We start from the raw sequence: 21,477 nt of genomic DNA on the forward strand, positions 1-21,477 counted from the left end.
ACAGCCAGGATGGGTCCAGGCAAAAGCCAGGAGTCTAGAACTCCACGCAGATCTCTCATGTGATTGCCAAGGACCTGGAGACATGGGCCATCCTCCAGTGCCTTCCCAGGTGCATTAGTAGGGAGCTAAGTCAGAAGTCGCGAGCAGCCATTGTGGGCATCCCAAGTGGTGGCTTAAACCTGTGCACCACAGTACCTACCTCACTTCATTTCTTATTAGTTGCTAAGTAATAGTCATTGTATGGGTAAACTCCACTTTTGTTTATTCCTGTGTCAACTGGTCGACATTTGGATTGTCTCCACTCTTTGGCTCTAGTGAATTACACAGCTAACTATTAATGTAAGTGTGCGAGTTTTCATATGAACATAATGTTTTCATTCCTTTTGTGGATTTATCTAGGAATGGACTTACTTTGTTTAATTTTTTTTTTAAAGATTTACTTATTTATTTGAAAGAATTACAGAGAGAGGGGGAGGGAGAATGAGAGAGAGAGAGAGAGAGATGTTTTACATCCTCTAGTTCACTCCTCAAGTGGCTACAACATACAGGGCTGAGCCAGGCTGAAGCCAGGAACCAGGAGCTTCTTCTGGGTCTCCTACATGGCTGGCAGTGGCCCAAACACTTTTGCCATCTTCTGCTGATTTTCCCAGGCCACCAGCAGAGAGCTGGATTGGAAATGGAGCAGCCAGGACATAAACCAATGCCCTTATGGGATGCTGACTCCACCTGCTATGCCACAAGGTTGGCCCACATTTTTCAAATGACTTATTTATTTACTTGAAAGGCAGGTACAGAGAGACAGAGAGAAATATTTCATCTACTGGTTCACTCTCCAAATGGCTACAGTGGCTGGGGCTGTGCCAGGCTGAAGGCAGGACCCTGGAGATTCTTCCAGGTCTCCTACAGGTATAACAGGGGCCAAGCACTTGGGCCATCTTCCACTGCCATCCCAGGTGCATTAGCAGGGAGCTGGATTGGAATCAGAGCAGCTGGACTTCAACCAGCACTCAGATATGGGATGCCGGTGTCGCAGGTGGTGGCTTAATTCTCTGTGCCACCACACCAGCCCCGTTGTTTAATCTTTTGAGGAACTACCAGGTTGTCTTCCCAAGCACCTGTATTCTTTTACACTCTGGTGCATAGTGTATGATGCTTCCAGTTCCTCCACATCTTCGCTATCCGCCCTTTTCATTACAGATGTCCTAGTGAAGTGGTGTCACTCTCATTTCGATTTGCATTTCCCAGATTGGCTAATAATGTTGATCCAGTTTGTTTTTAGTGAACTAAATTTCTGATATTCTCATATACCAAAGTAATGCTGAAAATTAAAAATGACTTCTGAAATGAATGTATAAGCAAAAAAACATGATGAATGCAAGTGAACATTTTGCATCCTTGGCAATTAAAGTGTGTGCTTTTTCTGGCTTATGAATATGGGTCTAATAATCCTGACTTAGTATTTAGATAAGAAGTACTGTTTCTGGATTGGGGAGTTAATCAAATAAAATGTTCCCATGGTGGGGAGGGTTGGGATGGTACGGAGATTTTCTTTTTTTTAAAATTTAATTTATTTGAAAGACAGAAAGAACTCCCATCTGTTTGTTCATTCCCCAGAGATCCTCAATGGCTAGGGCAGGGCTGGGCCAGGCAAAGCTGGAAACTGAGACTTCAATCCGGGTCTCCCACATGGGTGGCATGGAGCCAGTTACTTGAGCCAACATCTGTTGGAACCCAGGCACTCTGATTCAGGATACGGACACTTTAACCCCTACACAAGACGCCCGTCCCAGCGAGGAGGTCTTCTGTTGCTTAAACACGTTTTTCAACAAATACACAGAAGTTTCTTCTGTTGCAGTTACCAGGCATTAACATTCAGCCATATTTGCTTCTTCCTCTCATTTACGTCCTTTTTTGTTGCTGATTTTAGTAAGCTTCAGACATCAGAACACTTTGCCCCTAGGCGGTTTGGCAGCTCTCTGGCCCATTCTCACACTGAGATTTAATAACGTCTTCGAACACAGAGTTGCTACTCAGGCTTCCTTTTAGTCCTTAAACACGTCTTTCACCTGTGTTCTCAAAAAACTAGCTCTCTGGCTACAATCGAGGTCTCCGCGTTGCACTTGGTTACGCCTTTTAAACCAGACTATTTCCTTTGTTTTCTTGTTTTTCATGGGATTTATTTTGTGATGAGGCCTGGCCAGTTGTCTTCCATGGTGGATCTGCTAGGTAAACTGTTTTTTGATTCGGTTGAGGTTGACCACTGTCGGGTGAGGTTGACCACTGTCGGGTGAGGCTGACCACGCTCAGGTGAGGTTGACCACGCTTCGCAACAATATCACCAGATGACCCTGAGTACTTGTATTGCTTGCACCACAAGTTGTGGGTGTCCCATCGTTGGGGACGCTGAGTTTGATCAATCGGTGAGGGACTTCCACCAGGACACTTCAGTATAAAGGTGTGCTTTTCCCTGTAGGATCCTGTAATCATTTGAAAGTCATTCTTGTGTTGCCATATGTCTTAGCTGGTCCCTGCCTGAATCATTGCAAGGACTCTCTCAGCTATTAGTCTTCTAATAGCTTCAATAATATAATAATAATAATAATATAATATATTATTACAATATATAATATATAATAATATAATATATTATTATAATATAATATAATAATAAAATAATAATAGCTTCAAAAATTATTTATTTATTTATTTGGAAGTCAGAGTTACACAGACAGAAGAGAGGCAGAGAGAGAAAGAGAGGTCTTCCATCTGATGGTTCACTTCCCAATTGGCCGTAGCGGCCAGAGCTGTGCTGATCCAAAGCCAGGAGCTTCTTCTGGGTCTCCCACACGGGTGCAGGGGTCCTAGGACTTGGGCCATCTTCTACTGCTTTCCCAGGCCATAGCAGAGAGCTGGATCAGAAGAGGAGCAGCCGGGACTAGAACGTGCACCCACGTTTACTTGCTGAAGCCGGTGCTTCAGGCCAAGGCATTAACCCGCTGCGCCACAGCACCGGCCCCAGTATTCCATATTTTCAATGATTTCTTGCTTTTTACCTTCTTCTTTCCCCTTTTCCCCTGAAAGTTAAAAACCTTTTTTTTCCTCAACAGTCAGGTTGTATATTTCCCCCTTTAATTTCAAGCTTGCCTCAGGGAAGGAGACCTCCATGGGGCCACTTCAAAGACCCTTTGGTAGGACATTTGGCAGAAAAGAGGAAGATTCTGAAGTTCCTGTTAGACTGCCCATAAGACTTGGTCAAGGTGATTTTTGGCTTCTGAGGACTGGCTGGGTGCGTGTGGTGATGGTGATGGCGGGGCCAGCTTGCAGGGAAGTGGGTAACTAGACTCGTAAATCTTAATTTCATTAATGTGTATCAGAAATACATTGTCAGGAATGTTCTCCTGAAAGAAGTTGTGAGTTAGATAATGCCAAAAATAAATCCTGTCCCTGGCAAAGTAGGGCCTTTAGACATTATAAATATGGGAACTAGAAATTATAGAAAAATAGAAGTTCAAGCTCAACACAAGCATTATCACTTCTGTGTGTATGTGTTTAAAGAGTTATCTATTCATTTAGTTGAGAGGCAGAGGGACAGACAGCTCTTCTATCTGCTGGTTCATTCCCCATATGCCTACAGTAGCCAGTGTAGTGTCAGAACTAAAGCCAAGGGCTGGGAACTCAATCTAAATCTCCCTTGTGGGTGGCAGGGTCCCCATTACTTGAGCCATTGCTGCTACCTCCCATGGTCTGCACTAGCAGGAAGCTGGAGTAAGGAACTGGAGCTAGATATCGAATCCAGGTATTACAGTATGGGATGTGGGTGTCTTAACCAGTAGGCCAAACATCCACCCTCATCTTACAATTGTATTATCAATTTCTAGCTTCAAGGCATTTTTTAAAAATCCCAGGTTCATAGAAACAGTGGTATAAAAATGAAGGTAAGAATTCCAGGTAGACTCCCCCCCCCCCCCCCACACACAAAGAAACCTTTTATTTAAGGAATACAAACTTCATGCATTTCATAAGTACAACTTTAGGTAGGTATATGGTGGTTCTTTCCCACCATACCTGCCCTTCCACCCACCCTTCTACCCACCACCCCGTCTCCCATTCGCAGTCCCATTCTCCACTAAAATCCATTTTTGACAAACTTTATACACAGAACACCAACTCTATACTAAGAGTTCAACAATTTAGCAATTTGCATGAATACAAACAAACCTGTTCCTCAACAGTGGAGACAAGGGCTGTTCATAGTCATTGCATCTCAAAGTTAGTTTCACTTCTTTATTTATTTATTTTAGAAATTTAATTAACTTTAATTAAAGAAGCACCCAAGAATGATACACCTTTTGTGAGCACTTAGACATAATTATAATACAGCTCTTTGAGGACAGAGGTCCTGCATGGGGAGTTAGTGCACCATGACTCCTGTTGTTGATTTAACAATTAACACTCCTGTATGATGTCAGTGATCACCCGAGGCTCTTGACATGAGCTGCCAAGGCTATGGAAGCTTTTTGAATCCACAAACTCCGTCAGTATTTAGACAGGGCCACAAGCAAAGTGGAAGTTCTCTCCTCCCTTCAGAGAAAAGTACCTCCTTCTTTGATGACCCCTTCTTTCCACTGGGGTCTCACTCACCGAGGTCCTTCATGTAGGGCATTTTTTGCTACAGTGTCTTGGCTTTTCCAGCCAGACTCTTAAAGTCTATTGGTTCATCTGTGAGGCCATATGCAGTCGAGTGAGATGTGTCCCCCAGCAAGGATCCCCAAGCTCTTTCCCCAGTCTCGGCTCGCCGTGTCTCTTCAAAGGTGTAAGGTGTTGCACATAGGGGAGACTGGTGCTGCAGCGGAAGAGGTGTCCCTGAAGTGCATAGGTGAAGGTTCTCACTTTTCCTTGCTGTCGGGTGTTAAGTCCTTAGAGTAACAGATGCTGTAAGAATGTGAATATATTTGACTCCAGTCAGGAGGAGAATTTTGGAAAATCTTCCAAGAAGGTGGCACACAAAAATAGCTGTACTGAGCCCTTCTTACTCAGACACTGCATTGTGCAAGACTCACATGGCTGGAGTTCAGATATTTTTGTAGAAGACATTGGAATGAATCATTAATGGCCTTATCAACAGACTTCATGTCGTTTACGTTGATTCAGAATGTTAAAATGAGAAATCTCTCACGACGGTGCTGTCGCTGGAAGGAGTAAGGTTTTATAGGATTATTTTCCTGCCATCTGTTGTCAGTGGCACCACCTGCACATCCTTTTCCTTCCACAGAATTTATGATGAACTCGCCAAGTTGTACATTTGTATTTTCCACTGCAGGGTGGCAAGGAAGGAGGGCAGATTTTCTTGTTTTTTAATGCCCTTTTGCAGATGAAATCAGTAGACTACCTCATTGACCTGGAAAGTCATTATGTGAACATCCAGACTGGTTTGGTTGAGTTGTTTAGCATTTATCTTTGTAGGAAGATAATAGCTGGTAAAGAAGAATCAGATTGAACTTCATTACTAATTGAGGACACCACCAGCCGCTTGTTTTGGTCCAACAATTGTTGGTTAGCAAATGGGTCAGATGGAAATTTTGCCTATGGAATTACTTCTGGTAGTGTTAGGCCCGGAGATCTTGAAATTCAATTTTCAGTGCAGAACAATAAATCTTGTCTCTTTTCATCTTTCCACGTCTTTGAACACCTTTTTAAAAATCTTGACTAAAATTCAAACGCAGCAAAGCTAAAGCTGTAGAAGTTAATTTTAGTAGCATCGTGTCCTGGCGCTCGTAGTAGTTGTTGGAAATGATTTTTAGCAGGGCCAGAATGGAGTTGAAAATGTAGATTTTTTTTTTCCCCTCCTCCAAGAATTTGCTTGATGTTTGAACGTGATTAAGACATTTTCGTAGGTGCCAGCGTGTTTTTTGTGTTTTTTGCTTGGGGCTTCAGCGGAACTGAGAGGAGGATGGCTAATTAATCCCACCTTGCTTAGTCAGCGCTGCTGGCGTGCGTGCCAGGGATGTGAATGCGCCTCCCAGTCACTGCAGTGTGATCTCCGGTGGTCAGCACCCCCCCCCCCCCCCCCAGCCTCACACAAAGAAGCCAGCGCAGCTGGGAGTGGCTCCAGGAGCTCGACAGTGGCTCCAGGAGCTCCACACGCCGGAGAGCCACGATTTGGAGAAACTTACTTATTTGTTTGCCTCTTTTTTCTCCCTAGGAAGTCATTGCTTTTATGAAAGAGTTACATAGCCCATCTCTTTAGAATAAGAAGGTGAGGGGAACCTGTCTTTTAAAAGACTTATCATAATGGACTGGTACCTAAGGGTTGAGTTTTTCTTGACAGTTTTGAGGTGCAATTCTTGGCTTGTGCATTTCCTCGGGCACATGCTCCATGAATGCAGCTTAAATCAAATCTTGTTCTTGGTCATTGAGTGAGAAAGCAAACCAACAAACCTGCACAGTCTTGATGAGACAGAAGACAATGAGACCGCCTGTCCCCGGGGGTGATCCCTTCTGCAACTGTCTGAAGGTGGGCTCCGTGCCCTGGGTCCCCCAGTCTCCACTGCAGCCCGTGCAGATGTAACACCGTGTCTGCAGATGCTGGTTAGTGGATGGGGATGCATAGGCTGGGATGCTCTAATCAGAAATATGCGTTCTTGGTTTAAAAGCAAGCCTGGCTTTTGTCCTTTGAGGGGGAGGGGGTGCTCCTAAGATAACCACACCCATACAGATAAAACTTGGTTTCTGGAACTGCTCCTCTTGAAGAATTTTTAAAGTGCAAAATACCTGGAAAGAGGACCCCTGGCATTTTGTTTTTAAAATCTAAATGTTTACAATGGGAGAACTTTGTAGAGCTGAAATAATCTGAAACAGTACATGTTAGACTCCTTTGGCTCAGTGTGATGCCTGGCGAATGATAGTTACCCAATAGGTATTTATTGAATGAGTAAAGCATAAGGTGTTAATTAGAACTAGCCAGTCTCCTTTAAAAACAAAAAATGAGCAAAAAGACTATTGCCTGCTATTTCTCTGTTTTCCTTGGTGTGTTGTGTTATATTTTAGCAGGGCTGTAAATCCCATTTTTCACTTAGCTTTCCCTATATCTTCTTTTTAAACAAATATAAAAGGCATTTTAAGCACTAATAAGAATCAAGGCAAGACAAATTTTACGAGTAATGTATGGATTTTGTAAGGATTTATTCTTCTGTTGTATTGGTTTGTCGGCACTAATGTTTTTCCTAACATTAAATAAAGCTTTGGCCACTGAAATCCGTAAAATATATTAACTTTCCCTTTTCAGATCCTTAGAGAATAGCTAACAGAGGATATGTGTGTGTGTGTGTGTGTATTTTTCTAGCAAGAAGCAAAGATTTCTTCTACTACTGTGGAAGGGAAATAATAGGATCTGTCTATCTTCTCTTGCATATTTTATTTAAAACCTAGGATAATGGAAATGTAGCAGTTAAGGTAGCACTTGAGTGGTTCCTGGGTTAATTTCATATTATCTTCTATGTAGAAGACAATCTGTAAGTCCATATGTATTGAAGTGGGTAGACTTACAATGAAAGAGAACCCAACCGTAGTTTATTATTATCAAAGAAGAATTACAGCATTCTAAGTCTAGTTGGAGGCATTCCTGGAGAAGTCTACTTTGTGAACACAGTTGTATTGGAGATCACTTGCTCTCTGCAGTGATGGTATTGGTGCCACAGCTAATAAAAGACAGTGTCTAGTTTATGACTGAGCCTAGAACATTGAGTTTGAAAGTGCTCTTCACCAAAACGTACCTCTTTCTCACATCCTAAGGTTCCTGAGTGCATTTTTCAATAGAGAGTTGCAGTGGGTTTGAAGCTGAGGACAACGAAACCGAACCTGGAGCAACTTCATTGTCCATGCTGCTTTGTTGGCCTCGAAGGCCCCACCCAAAACCTTATCCTAACTGTTAGGATTATTCTAGCATTTTAGAAGATAGCATTCCTTGGCCTTGTTTTTATCAAAATGTGGTTTTAAAAAAATGTGGAGATAGAGAAAGACTTCTCTAGTGTGGTTTCTCTTCCTAACAAGGTCTGTGATCTTGCACAAGTAACATGGATTGTTCTAGGTGACCTTGGAGAGGAACCCTCCATGCTCCAATGGGTTGGGGGCTTGTGTGTGTGTGATTAACTTAGTGAGTCCATGTACATGTGGCTGTCCTTGACCTAAGAAAAATTGCACACCGTTTGCCACATATCTCGAGAAGAAAACAGCAGTACGAGCAGACGCTAAAGGGAAAAAATCTGACCGGGAGAAGACAGGAGGCCAAGGCATTCTGAATAACAGAAACAGAATGGAGACAATGAGCAAGTGAAAGTAAAATTTTCAAATTGTTCTGTAACAACCTTGTCAAAATTATAAAGTTGTACATTGTGGTCGTGAAATGTCATGAAATGTCAGCACCAAATAAGAAAAGTGCCTGCATTCCCTCTTGTTTTCGTTGGAGACCTTCGTACACGCACACAAGCATCCTTTCCGTGCTGGTCTTTCACAGCTGCTCTCGTAGGGGAATGCCGCTTTGCAGACATGCTGAGTCCCTTCTGGTTCAGTTCATGCAGACCTGGCTACCTGATTAATAGCTGTACGTTCAGTGACAAGGATCTGCTCTAATTTATTTAACCAATCTTTCTACAGATCAACATTTAGGTTGACTGCATTGTTTTGCTATTATAGAGAATGCTGAAATGAACATCCTTTTCATATATTATATAATGCATATATAATGCAAATTGTATCTACTATACCTATTAACTAGTAGCTGTACAAGTATTTCTGTAGGCCTAATTTCTGAGTGAAAAGAAATATCCCACCCTTCTGTTTTTTGCTATTATGACAAATTTCTATAAACTTATTAGTTAACCAAGAAATGATGTCAGCTTCAAAATATGCTGGATACGTTCAGCTCCCAGTCGCTCTCAGCACACACTGTATATAAAAACCTGGAATGCTTCATGAATTTGCATATCATCCTTGTATGGGGCCATGCTAATCTCTGATCATTCCAGTTTTGCAATATGTGTTGCCAAAGTGAGCACTCTTATCATTTGAAAAATATTATAATAGTAGATACTTTGCAAAATAACCCACCTCTCCCTAACTTTAGGAATCATCTTTTATATGCATATGCCTTGCAATTAGTTTGAAACACTCCCATTTTGCTTTCACGGATGGAGTCACTATTCCTCCTCTCTCCATGTAATTTAAATACTAGATTAGCTGATGAAGCCATTCTTGTTATTTGCCAGTGACCACACTGACAGCTTATTTCCACTCCGCAGGAAGTAGCTTTGTTTCTGTGTCCTGCTCTTGGTATTTGCTTTGTGTAAACATCCAGGCTTCATGGCATGTGCTGGGCAGTTACGATGTGGCTTTAAGTCCCCACCTATGCCACAGACAGGAGGCTTAACTTGTGAGCCTCCCTCTACAGGCCAAATCGGGGGGTGTTTTTACAAGTGGGCTAATTTGGATGCACAGTTGATGAACGAATGATCGATTTCACCTTGGCCACACTGATTTTGGTGACTTCACTTTGACAGATGAAGGAGAGTGTTCTAAATTTGCTTTGCTTTTTGCTTGTCTTTTGTTTATTAGAACAGATAATAAGTCCACGTATTTATTCACTAATTTATTTTTTTAGAGAGATTTATTTATTTATTTGAAAGGCAGAGTTAAGAGACGCAGAGTCAGAGAGAAAGAGAGAGGTTTTCCACCTGCTGGTTCACACCCAGATGGCCGCAACAGCTGGAGCTGCACTGATCTGAAGCCAAGAGCCAGGAGTTCTTCCGGGTCTCCCACGTGGGTGCAGGGGCCCAGGGACTTGGGCCATCTTCTATTGCTTTCCCAAGCCATAGTAGAAAGCTGGAACAGAAGTGGAGCAGCTGGGACTCGAACCAGTGCCCGTATGGGATGCTGGCACTGCAGGCAGTGGCTTCACTCGCTACTCCACAGTACTGGCCTCCACTATTTAATTTCATGGTATGAATAGTATTTTTTGCCCACTATATGTACAGGGTTCTTATTATTTAAAACTCATGGTTTTTACTTCCACATTTGCAAGTAGTCTCTCAGATTACAATTTTTTTCCCAGACTTTGTGAGTTGAGTAGCTGGAAACATCTTCCCTTAGAAGTTCCCTCCTGGGGGCTGGCGCTGTGGCATAGCGATTAGGGCCACCTCCTGCAGTGCCACCATCCCATGTGGGTGCCAGTTCAAGACCCAGCTGCTCCACTTCCTATCCAGCTCTCTGCTATGGCCTGGAAAAGGGCCCAAGCCCTTGGGCTCCTGTACCCACGTGGGAGACCCGGAAGAAGCTCCTGGCTTTGGAACGGCACAGCTCCAGCCATTGTGGCCAACTGGGGAGTGAACCAGCAGATGGAAGACCTCTCTCTCTCTGCCTCTTTCTCTCTCTGTGTAACTCTGAATTTCAGACAAAATAAATAATTAAAAAAAAAAAAAAAAAAAGAAGTTCCCTCCATTGGGATCAGGGTTCCAGACAAAGTCTCAGTCTTAACTCATTGTGTCTTGGTGATATGATAGTTTTAAGGCTTGAGTTTTAGGTATTGTGTGTGAGACTGGAACCTGATTTCCTGTGGCTCCTTTCTTTCCTCTACACACATTTGTTCTTTAACACAATTTCTGTAATGCTTACTATGTTTTTCGGAGGTTGCTTCAGACACTTCACATATATTAACACATGGAATCCTCTTTTTTTTAAATAAATATTTATTTTTATTTATTTGAAAAGCAGATTTACACACACAAAACACACACACAGAAATCTTCCATCTCTTCCTTCACTGCCCAAATGGCTGCGATGACTGGGGCTGTCCCAGACCAAAGCCAGGAGCTCGTAGATTCTTCCAGGTCTCCCACAGGGGTGCAGGGGCCCAAAGACCTGGGCCGTCTTTTGCTGCTTTCCCAGCCGCATCAGCAGAGAGCTGGATTGGAAGTGGAGCTACCAGGACTGGAACCAGTGACCATATGGTATGTTGACTTTGCAGGTGGCAGCTTTGCCCGTATGCCACGATGCTGGCCCTGGAATCCTTTTAAGAGACTTAAGGGGGCCGGCGCCGTGGCTCAATAGGCTAATCCTCTGCCTTGCGGCGCCGGCACACCAGGTTCTAGTCCCGCTTGGGGCGCCAGATTCTGTCCCAGTTGCCCCTCTTCCAGGCCAGCTCTCTGCTGTGGCCTGGGAGTGCAGTGGAGGATGGCCCAAGTCCTTGGGCCCTGCACCCCATGGGAGACCAGGAGAAGCACCTGGCTCCTGCCTTCGGATCAGCGCGGTGCGCTGGTCGCAGTGTGCTGGCCGCGGCGGCCATTGGAGGGTGAACCAACGGCACAAGGAAGACCTTTCTCTCTGTCTCTCTCTCTCACTGTCCACTCTGCCTGTGGGAAAAAAAAAGAGAGAGAAAGAGAGACTTAAGGACTGGTGGTCTGTTATTCCCATTTTATAGTTGGGGAAACTGAGGCACAGCCTAACTGGTGAATCAGGTTGCCTAAGGTCACACGGCTCCAGTAAATGGAGCCTGAGTGGGAAACCTGGTGGTCCGGCAGCAGGGACAATGCCATTTCCCTCTGCAGACTAACGCTATAGCAGAGTGTGCTCACTCTTTCATTACGGCTTGGTTGCTTATACCCTAGGTTGGACCCTCACGCAGATTCACCCTTAAGATTTGGGAAACCCAGGGCAAGGCTACAAATGAAGACACACCCGCCATCTGGCACACTATTGGAACACTATAAAGCAAGCTAACAAACCGTGAAGTCAATGTTCTCTTCACCATGGTTGACAGTGAAGCCGTCACCACCACCCAGAAGGCCAAGTCTGGAATTCGACTCTTTAGATGCCTGGTCCTTCCCTGCTGGGGTGTGTGATGCCGGAGTGGCAGCCTCCGGCCTGTCCTCTTGCCCTTTTTGGTTTCCACTCCTGGCTGCTTCTATACCTTGAGGGACCTCCAGCTCATGCATTGGATTTTCTAGCTCCCAAACTCCACTGAAAAAGATGCCTTTTGGCTGCCCCTCTGCTCTAGGGGTGCTTAGGGGAGAGGCATGCACAGGCCCTGGGGAGGCCACAATCCTGGGTCCTTGGAGCAGGGGGGATTTTCATTTCAGGTAGGTTTGCGCTGCTGGTTCCTGTGAAGGTAGCGGGCAGGTAACAGAGGGCCAGTCTGGGGTTCTGTGTAGTTAGGGGCTCTGTTCCTGGGTCTAGCGGCATTACTGCTCATGTGCGTTATTTGAAGCAATTGCTTTCCCCCTAATTCTTGCAGTCTGTTAACTTGATGGTCCTTTCCCTGCTGTCTGCATCACGGTTATGTTATTAGTTTCTGGTGGCTCTTCAAGTTCAGGCTGCTCAGACTTGAATTTGGTAATTATTGACAGTGTCCGATGTTTGAGTGCCAGATGTGTAAGAGCAATGCTGTCCCCACCCTCATGGAGTGTATCGAGTGTTTATGTTGGCTTAGATCTTATTGACATCCCCAGTGTAGCCTGAATTCTTGTTGTGAACAATTTTTTTTTTTTTTGACAGGCAGAGTGGACAGTGAGAGAGAGAGAGACAGAGAGAAAGGTCTTCCTTTGCCGTTGGTTCACCCTCCAATGGCCGCTGAGGCAGGTGCACCGAGCTGTTCCGAAGCCAGGAGCCAGGTGCTTCTCCTGGTCTCCCATGGGGTGCAGGGCCCAAGCACTTGGGCCATCCTCCACTGCACTCCTGGGCCATAGCAGAGAGCTGGCCTGGAAGAGGGGTAACCGGGACAGAATCCGGTGCCCCGACCGGAACTAGAACCCGGGGTGCCAGCGCCGCAAGGTGGAGGATTAGCCTGTTGAGCCACGGCGCCGGCCGTGAACAAATGTTTATGAGAGAACATTGAAGATGTCTTTTTGACTTGGTATCTCGGGACTAAGCCATTACAAAAGAGGGTGGTGAGAGGTGATGGTATAAAAAGGAGGTTGGGGGCCGGCGCTGTGGCTCACTAAGCTAATCCTCTGCCTGCAGCGTCGGCACCCCAGGTTCTAGTCCCGGTTGGGGCGCCAGATTCTGTCCCGGTTGCTCCTCTTCCAGTCCAGCTCTCTGCTGTGGCCCAGGAGTGCAGTGGAGGATGGCCCAAGTGCTTGGGCCCTTTGCCCGCATGGGAGACCGGGAGAAGCACCTGGCTCCTGGCTTCGGATTGGCACAGCGTGCCGGCCATGGCGGCCATTTGGGGGGTGAACCAACGGAAGGAAGACCTTTCTCTCTGTTTCTCTCACTGTCTAACTCTATCTTTTTTTTTTTTTTTAAAGGAGGTTGGGCTCCATTTATTTATTTATTTTTCTAAAGGTTATTTATTTGAAAGGCAGAGTTACAGAGAGGCAAAAGGAGAGAGAGAGAGAGAGAGAGAGAGAGAGAGATAGGTCTTCTATTGCTGGTTCACTCTCAGATGCCCACTGATGCCTAGGGCTGGGCTGAGGCCAGAGCGAGGAGCTGGGAGCTCAATCCAGATCTCCCACGTGGGTACAGAGACCCAAGAATTTGAGCTTCCACTGCTGCTTCCAGGGATCTCCATGAGCAGGAAGCTGGAAACAAGAGCTGGAGCCAGAAATCACTCCCACGCACTTGGATATGGGCCATGGATGTCTTAAGCGCTAGGCTAAGTGCCCCTAGCTTTCTGAATTCTTACATAGTGAACACAGGCACAGAACTGTCTCCCCGCTCAGGTGATGTAGAAAGCAACCAGTGCCTTCTAAGCCTCCTGTAGCTCCTTCCAGTTGTTGCTGTCCAACATGTAGTCGCTGTTCTGACTTCCTTGAACACACATTAACAGCTGTGTACACCATTCTACACGCACAAAGTGATTTCACCCTGCAAACTGAATCCTGCTATTAGCATTGCTCCTTGGCTTCACCCCGACACTGCACCCTCTGCCATGCCTGGCCTGAGATAAAAAGCAACACAGCTAATGTCTTTCTCTTCTTCCTGCCCTTGGTAGTTTTGCCCAGCAAGACCCAGCTCAAAACTCACTTCTTACTGGGCACCTTCTGATATCAATACAGTTAACAAGGATCCATCCCTGTTGAATATTGCATATCATTGCTTTTGGTCTCAGATGTGTTGGGGCTTACTTTTGATTTGATGCTTCTCATCACAGGGGTTAATCAAGTGTTGAATGATGTCGGGAACATACAGTAGGGGTAGGGCTTGTGAACAGCAATGGAGACTCAGAAGCTGCACAGAGTGAATGTAGGAGATCAGCGAAGAGAAGGAACCATCAGATGTGGCAGGAGTGTGTAGTGGTCCGCATTGTATTATTCAGGCACTTTCTTTCTGCTCTATCACCCAATGCCTGAGGTCTGGTAACTTAGAAAGAAAAGGGGTTGGGGCCAGCGCCGTGGTGTAGTAAGCTAAGCCTCCTCCTGAGGTGCCACCATCCCATATGGGTGCTGGTTCAAGTCCTAGCTGCTCCACTTCCAATCCAGCTCTCTGCCACGGCCTGGGAAAGCAGTAGAAGATGGCCCAAGTGCTGGTTCCTGGCTACGGATTGGCTCTGCTTAGGCTGTTGCGGCCATTTGGGGAGTGAACCAGCAGAGGGAAGACATCTCTCTCTATCTCTCCCTCCCTCTGTCTGTTACTCTACCTTTCAAATAAATAAATAAATAAATACAATATTTAAAAAAGAAAGAAAGAAAAGGGGTTTATTTGGCCATTCTTCTGGTGGCTGGAGGAGCTACACAGTGTGGTACAGCAGTACTCCCGACTATGTCACAGCATGGCTGACAAGCAGAAAGGAATCTGGCCTTGTACAGAATGGGCAAACTGTGTAGGGTGGCCCTACAATGTGCTCTTGTGAGAATTAACTCACTCCTTGGCCCCTAGGGCAACATCCTCAGGACCTACTTATATATTATATATATACTTATATATTAAAAAGATATTTTTATTTATTTTGAAAGAGTTATAGAACGAGATGGAGAGACAAAGATTGCTCATCCATCTGCCGGTTCACTCCCTAAATGGCTGTGATGGCCAGCACTGGGCCAGGCTGAAGCCAGGAGCCAGGAGCTTTATCCAGGTGTCCCACATGTATGCTGGGGCCCAAGCACTTGGGCCATCTTCTGCTGCTTTCCCAGGCCATTAGCACAGAGCTAGGTTGAAAGTGGAGCAGCCAGGACACGAGCCAGCTCCCACATGAGATGCCAGCATCACAGGCAGCAACTTAGCCATTATACCATGACACAAGCCCCTAGGTCTTAGCTCTTGATGCTGGTTTGTCTATTTCATATTGAATGGGTTGATGCAGAGTTTAGGCCCCACCTCCTAGAGCGTCCTGCCTTCTCAGCACTGCCACGCTGAGGACCGGGCTTCAGGCCCGTGAGCCACCTGACCATCTCAGGAGCAGTTACCATGCAGGAAGCAGAGGAGCACAGAAGGCTAAGGCTCCACGATGGAAACCTTCGTGCTCAGGCAGGTAAGTCCCCTCCCTCCCCAGAGACACTGAAAGCAGTTTTACAGGATATTTTCTGACCTGATTGATATAAAAACTTTCCAGCCTCAAAACTGTTTTATGAATGGATACTGAATGGCTGTTTTCCTGTCTTGGCAATGATTTGCGTTATCCAGTTTGCTATTTTTTGCCTTGCCAAGAGGTGCATGTTGGAAAACTACATTTTGTGTGTGTTTGTGTATGTGTGTGTGTCTCTTTTTTTTTTTTCTTTAAGATTATTTATGTATTTGAAAGGCCAAGGTACAGAGAGAGGGAGAGACAGACAGAAAGAAAGAGAGCAAGAAATCTCCACCCATGGTCACTCCCCACATGGCCACAATGGCAGGGGCTGGGCCAAGCCAAAGCCAGGAGACTGGAAGTCCATCCAGGTCTCCCATGTAGGTGGCAGGGGTCCAAGCACTTGGGCCATCATCTGCTGTTTTCCCAGAATTGGAAGAGCGGGACTCAAACCTGCACTCTTGTGGGATGCAGCGGCTTAACCTGCTGTGCCGTGAAGTCTCGAGACTGAGTCACTGATTGGGCATTTGCTTAGGGGCCACTCTTCCCCAGAGAAGGAAGCTTGCTTTAGGAACAGCACTGAGCTGAAAGGGCTGTTTGTGTTTCAGAGGAAGTGAGCAGGGGAAGCTGGCACCCGCCTCCCCACCTCTGCTCTTACTGTACAAATACATTTCCTTTTGATGGCTTTGAAGGTCCAAGATCAGTAGCAGCTCGGGGAAGGCATTTCCAAGAAGACCTTGCCACTTCGCAAGGACGTACTGTCCCTAGTTAGATGAAGTGTGGGCTTGCATTCTTGAACAGGAAAACAGGAGTGGGCATTTGGCGTAGTGGTTAAGATGCTGCTTGCGATGCCCGTATCCCGTATCAGAGTGTTTGAGTGCTTGGTGTTTGAGTCCTGGCTGCACTCCAGACTCCAGCTTCCTCCCAATGCACGCACTGGTGATGGCTCGTGCCACCCACAAGGAAGACCTGGGTTGAGTTGCTGGCTTCTGGCTTTGGCCTGGCCCAGCCTCAGCTGTTGTTGCAGGCACTTGGGGAGTGAATCAGCAGGTGTGAGGTCTCTCTGTCTGTCTGTCTAGCTGGCTGGCTGTCTCGAGCTTTCTAATCTCACTGTCTGTCAAATAAATAAAATAAATGAAAAAAAAAATTCTACAAAACAAAGCTCTCCCTTTTTGCTTGCTCAGATGTGAGTATTTTTGGAGACTATTCCACTAGCAATTAAAAGCCTCTACTTCTTGGGGATTGGCACTGGGGCGTAGCAGGTAAAGCTAGCGTATGGGCTCCGGTTCAAGTCCCGGCTGTTCCACTTTCCATCCAGCTCCCTGTTAATGTGCATGGAAAAGCAGTGGGGGATGTTCCAAGTCCTTGGGCCCCTGCACCTGCATGGGAGATGCAGAAGAAGCTCCTGGCTCCTGGCTTCTGGCTTTGGATTGGCCCCCCTCTGACCATTATGGCCATTTGGCCATTTGGGGAGTGAACCAGAGGATGGAAGATCTCCCTTTCTCTGCCTCTGCCTCTCTGTTACTCTTTCAAACAAATAAATAGATCTTAAAAAAAAAAAAAAAAAGCCTATACTTCGTGAAACCGTGGAATTTTCTTTCAGGTTTTGAACCAAGTCATTGAGAAATGAGCCATCTCCATGGTGATGTCCATTATTTGTATTTATGCAGGTCTGGACTACCCAAACCACTTTGTATTCTTGTCCAGGAGTAAAAGCAGAGCAGCTCTCCCATCTTGTCCTGAACAAGATATTCTCTGATACAGAGAAGAGTGCAGTTCAGAGCCCAGGAGAGCTTGGGTTGTCTATTTTACAGAGAAAAACAATCAAACAGGAGGCAAAGCTACTGCCATTGACTCGACCAAGGTCCTACGATTGTTGGTGGCAAAGATGGGGGTAGATATATTTGGTTAAATCACAAACACACTGTGCAGACCAACCTTTCCAACCATGAGTGCCAGAATAAATGAAATGCTATTCCAGAGTTAATAAAGTTATAATTTAGGATCACAAAGGACACCTGAAATATTTAATTCATATTTTCATTAGGCTTGGAGTACATCACTCTTCCCACCTCCACCCCTTATCCCAACTCCACCCTTCCCCCATATGCTTTGGGAGAGCTGCATGAATTTTTCCTAAATTAATGTCTTAACGAATTGAGTGTGTTTTTGTGCAGAAGGAGACTTGGTCTGTCTTACTGATAAAGCTAAGAATTAAGGTATTAATGGCATGTCAAGTTGTTCTCTAAAATAGCTGGCAGCTCTGACAGCTATTTTGAGAACTGTAACTTATGATTTATAAATTAGATTAATGATTCCTTTTGTAGTGGAAAATGCTCTTGGATTGCTTATATTCAAGTCGTAACTAAACTACTTACTGCGAGTGCTTTCTTCTCCTGGGGGTGTATCTTTCTGGATAATTTTTTATTTTTTACTAGGCATTACAGGACATAAATTTTATTTTTTCTTTATTAAATTTGCAGCAGATTACAAATAATCAGAATCTTTTAAATGTGCCATGAGAGACTAATAGCAAGGCCATAATCATAACCTTTCCCAAAATAACCTGCACCAGCCAGCCCCTGAGAACAGATTAAGATTCAAGCTGCGCGTCTCCACCCCTGATGTTGAGAGAGATGGTGATACAGCGTCCAGATCCTACACAAATGCATTGTACATGGCAAGACTGCAAATGCATTTTTAATCAGGCAGCGCTTTTTGGAGCATTTGCTTATGTATTAGTGTCTGTTTCTTTAGCGACACTTTTCATTTTTCCTCAAGTAGTGTTTCATCTGATATTAGAAAGTTAATGGGTGGATACACTGACTTCTTTGCTAAATAATTAAATTTTACTTATTTATTTTCATTTTTACTTGAAAGACCGAGAGACGGAAGGCAAGATCTTCTGTGTGGTAGTTCATTCCCCAAATGCCTGCAACAGCCAGAGCTGGGTCAGGCTGAAGCTAGGATCCCAGAACTCTATGTGGGTCTCCACATGGGTAGCAGGAGTCCTGGGGCTGCTACCTGCTACCTCCCAGGGTGTGCATTTGCAAGAAGCTGGGTTAAAAGTAGAGTTGCTGTGATTCAAACCAGGCACTCTGATATGGGATGCAGGCATCCCAAGCAGCAACTTAATCTCTGTGCCAAATGCCTGCCCCTGGATACACACACGCGCACACACACACATATAGGAACCGGCGCCTTTATTGAGGACTATCTAGGGAAATGGGTCCGGCCGGCACGGGCTTGTGGGTGATGGAGAACTCGCCCAGGTGGTGGCCGATCATCTCTGGCTTGAGCTCGCCTGGCTGAAGGTCTTGACGTTGTACGCGCGCACCACGCTGCCCACCATCTCGGGCAGGGCGATCACGTCCCGCAGGTGCGTCTGCACCACCGCTGGCTTCTCCATGGGCGGCACCTCAGGAGCGAGTGCTGCTTCCACCGCAGGCCCCGGCCCAGCTGCCGCCCGGTGCTGCACGGCTGCTTGAGCTGCTCGTGGGAGGCGTCCAGCCGCGGTAGGTGAACTTGCCGAAGGTCCACTTCCGCCGTCGTGTCGGCTTCCCGGAAAGGCGCCTCTGAATAATTTTTAAAAAACCAAGAAAATACAGGCCGGCGCCGCAGCTCAACAGGCTAATCCTCCGCCTTGTGGCGCTGGCACACCGGGTTCTAGTCCCGGTCGGGGCACCGGATTCTATCCCGGTTGCCCCTCTTCCAGGCCAGCTCTCTGCTGTGGCCAGGGAGTGCAGTGGAGGATGGCCCAAGTGCTTGGGCCCTGCACCCCATGGGAGACCAGGAGAAGCACCTGGCTCCTGGCTTCGGATCAGCGAGATGCGCCAGCCGCAGTGGCCATTGGAGGGTGAACCAACGGCAAAAAGGAAGACCTTTCTCTCTGTCTCTCTCTCTCTCTCTCTCACTGTCCACTCTGCCTGTCAAAAAAAAAAAAAAAAAAAACCCAAGAAAATAAACGAAGGCTGCAGAGTTGCATTGTTCTATCCAGGCACTGTGAGCAGGACTCGATTGGTGGTGAGAATTCGGTGTAGGGGTGAAGAGCCTAGGTCCCGTGTCAGAGTACCTGGGTTCTTAGCTGGCTGCAGCTCCTGACTTCAGCCCCCTGCCAATGCAGACCCCGGGAGGCAATGGTAATGGCTCAAGTTCCCGGCACCCATGTGGGAGGCCTGGACTGAGTTGACTAAGGCCTTGGCCCAGGGCCCTTGCAAGAGTTTGGGGAGTACGCAGAGGATGGGAGTTCACGCTCCCTTTATCTCCCCTCCCCACCCCCACCCCCGTCTCTCTGCCTCTCAAAAAAAAAAAAAAAAAAAAAATAGAAAGAAAAGTTTGAAATAAAGAGATATGTGCAGCCCAGGCCGAGCTGCAAGAGGGGAGCCCCAGAGCTCTTGCATGGGGGTGCTGTGGCAGGCTGAATTGGTAAGTGAGGGTGAAGCTGCCCAGATATCCCTAACACTCATGACGTTTTGGTGATGGGCTGCACTCAGCTCATTGAAAGCAAAGGCTGAGCGTGCCTAGCTTGGGGACTCTCTGGTGTGTGACCCCGACTGTGGCTCCCGCCTCCGAGGGCAGCGAGAAGGCTAGCGCGCTGTGGCTGACATCCACTTTCAGATTGGGCATTGGCTGGGAAGAGGCCTGTGAGCACGGTGGCTTGGAAGCTTCCGGTGCAGACTGAAGAATGTGTTTTCTTTGCAGGAAACATCATTTTAGCACCTGCTAATACTTCAAGGACTGTCACTGAATTCCTTCTCCGCTGAGTTCAGCTGGCCTGATTAGGGCCATTTGTGGGATGGGAACACTGGCCGTTGTCTGTGAAGGCCAATGCCATCTTTGCACCCTCCAGGGAGGGCTGGGTGGGGGGGCCTCCGCTAGTTCGCTGGGGTATCAGTTGGACACCTGGAAGAACTAAATCCCAGGCTGAACTCGGCCAGATGTCATGGAGAGATGCCAGCTGTCACATCCGTCACCCAGCTCTGCAGCCTGTTCTCCACAGGTACATGCACACTGCTGGGTGCTGGCAGAGGAAAACCCAAGACAAGCAGATCGACCCTGGCAGCGAGTATCAGCGTTCAGTTAGCGCTCCGCCAGGTCTGTTTATTTCCTGAATGCCACCTTCTTCTCCTATCCCCCTCCATGGTGGTTTGCTCCCAGGCATCAACAGTTTCCTTTTTTTTTTTTTTTTTTTTTTTTTTTGACAGGCAGAGTTAAACAGTGAGAGAGAGAGACAGAGAGAAAGGTCTTCCTTCCGTTGGTTCACTCCCCAAATGGCCACTATGGCCAACACTGCGCTGATCCGAAGCCAGGAGCCAGGTGCTTCCTCCTGGCCTCCCATGCGGGTGCAGGGCCCAAGCACTTGGGCCATCCTCCACTGCCTTCCCGGGTCATAGCAGAGAGCTGGCCTGGAAGAGGGGCAACCGGGACAGAATCTGGCGCCCCGACCGGGACTAGAACCTGGAATGCCGGCGCCGCAGGCAGAGGATTAGCCTAGTGAGCCACGACGCCGGCCAACAGTTTCCTTTTAAATATTTATTTTTTTTAATTGATTAATTCATTTATTTGAAATCCAGAGAAAGGGGGTTGGGGAAGAGAGAGAGAGAGAATCTTCCATCCGATGTTTTACTCCCCAATCAGCTGGGCTGGGCCAGTTAGAAGCCAGGAGCCAGGAACTCCATCCAGATCTCCCTCGTGGGTGGCAGGGACCCAAGGACTTGGGCCATCTTCCACTGTCTTCCCAGGTGCATTAGCAGGGAGCTGGATCAGAAGCCAAGCTGTCAGGATTCAAACTGGTGCGCTCCCCTGTGAGATGCCGGTGTCCCAAGCGGCAGCTTAACCTGCTGTGCCACAGCAGTGGCCCTCTTCACCAGGTTCTTGTGTTACTTCTCAAGCCCCCAGCAAATAACCTCCCCTCCTCCACCTTAGCATTGCTCACTCTGGGTCTCCTAGAAACCTCCCTGCCTCCGCATTCGGATCTGCTTTCATTTTGA

At 46.7% G+C, this 21,477-nt stretch overlaps 1 protein-coding gene and 1 non-coding gene across 2 annotated transcripts in view; one reads left to right on the forward strand and one right to left on the reverse strand.

The window, feature by feature from the left end:
- Window positions 1-21,477, forward strand: part of AKAP12 (A-kinase anchoring protein 12) — a 113,611-nt gene that overhangs the window by 23,312 nt on the left and 68,822 nt on the right. The gene's annotated exons all lie outside the window — the stretch shown is intronic.
- LOC133757229 (U6 spliceosomal RNA) lies at window positions 8,952-9,053 on the reverse strand. The gene has a single exon (XR_009865605.1). It is a non-coding gene; the product is annotated as a U6 spliceosomal RNA (small nuclear RNA).

The sequence above is a fragment of the Lepus europaeus genome, chromosome 3, assembly GCF_033115175.1.
Source record: "Lepus europaeus isolate LE1 chromosome 3, mLepTim1.pri, whole genome shotgun sequence".
In the NCBI taxonomy this organism is placed as follows: domain Eukaryota; kingdom Metazoa; phylum Chordata; class Mammalia; order Lagomorpha; family Leporidae; genus Lepus; species Lepus europaeus.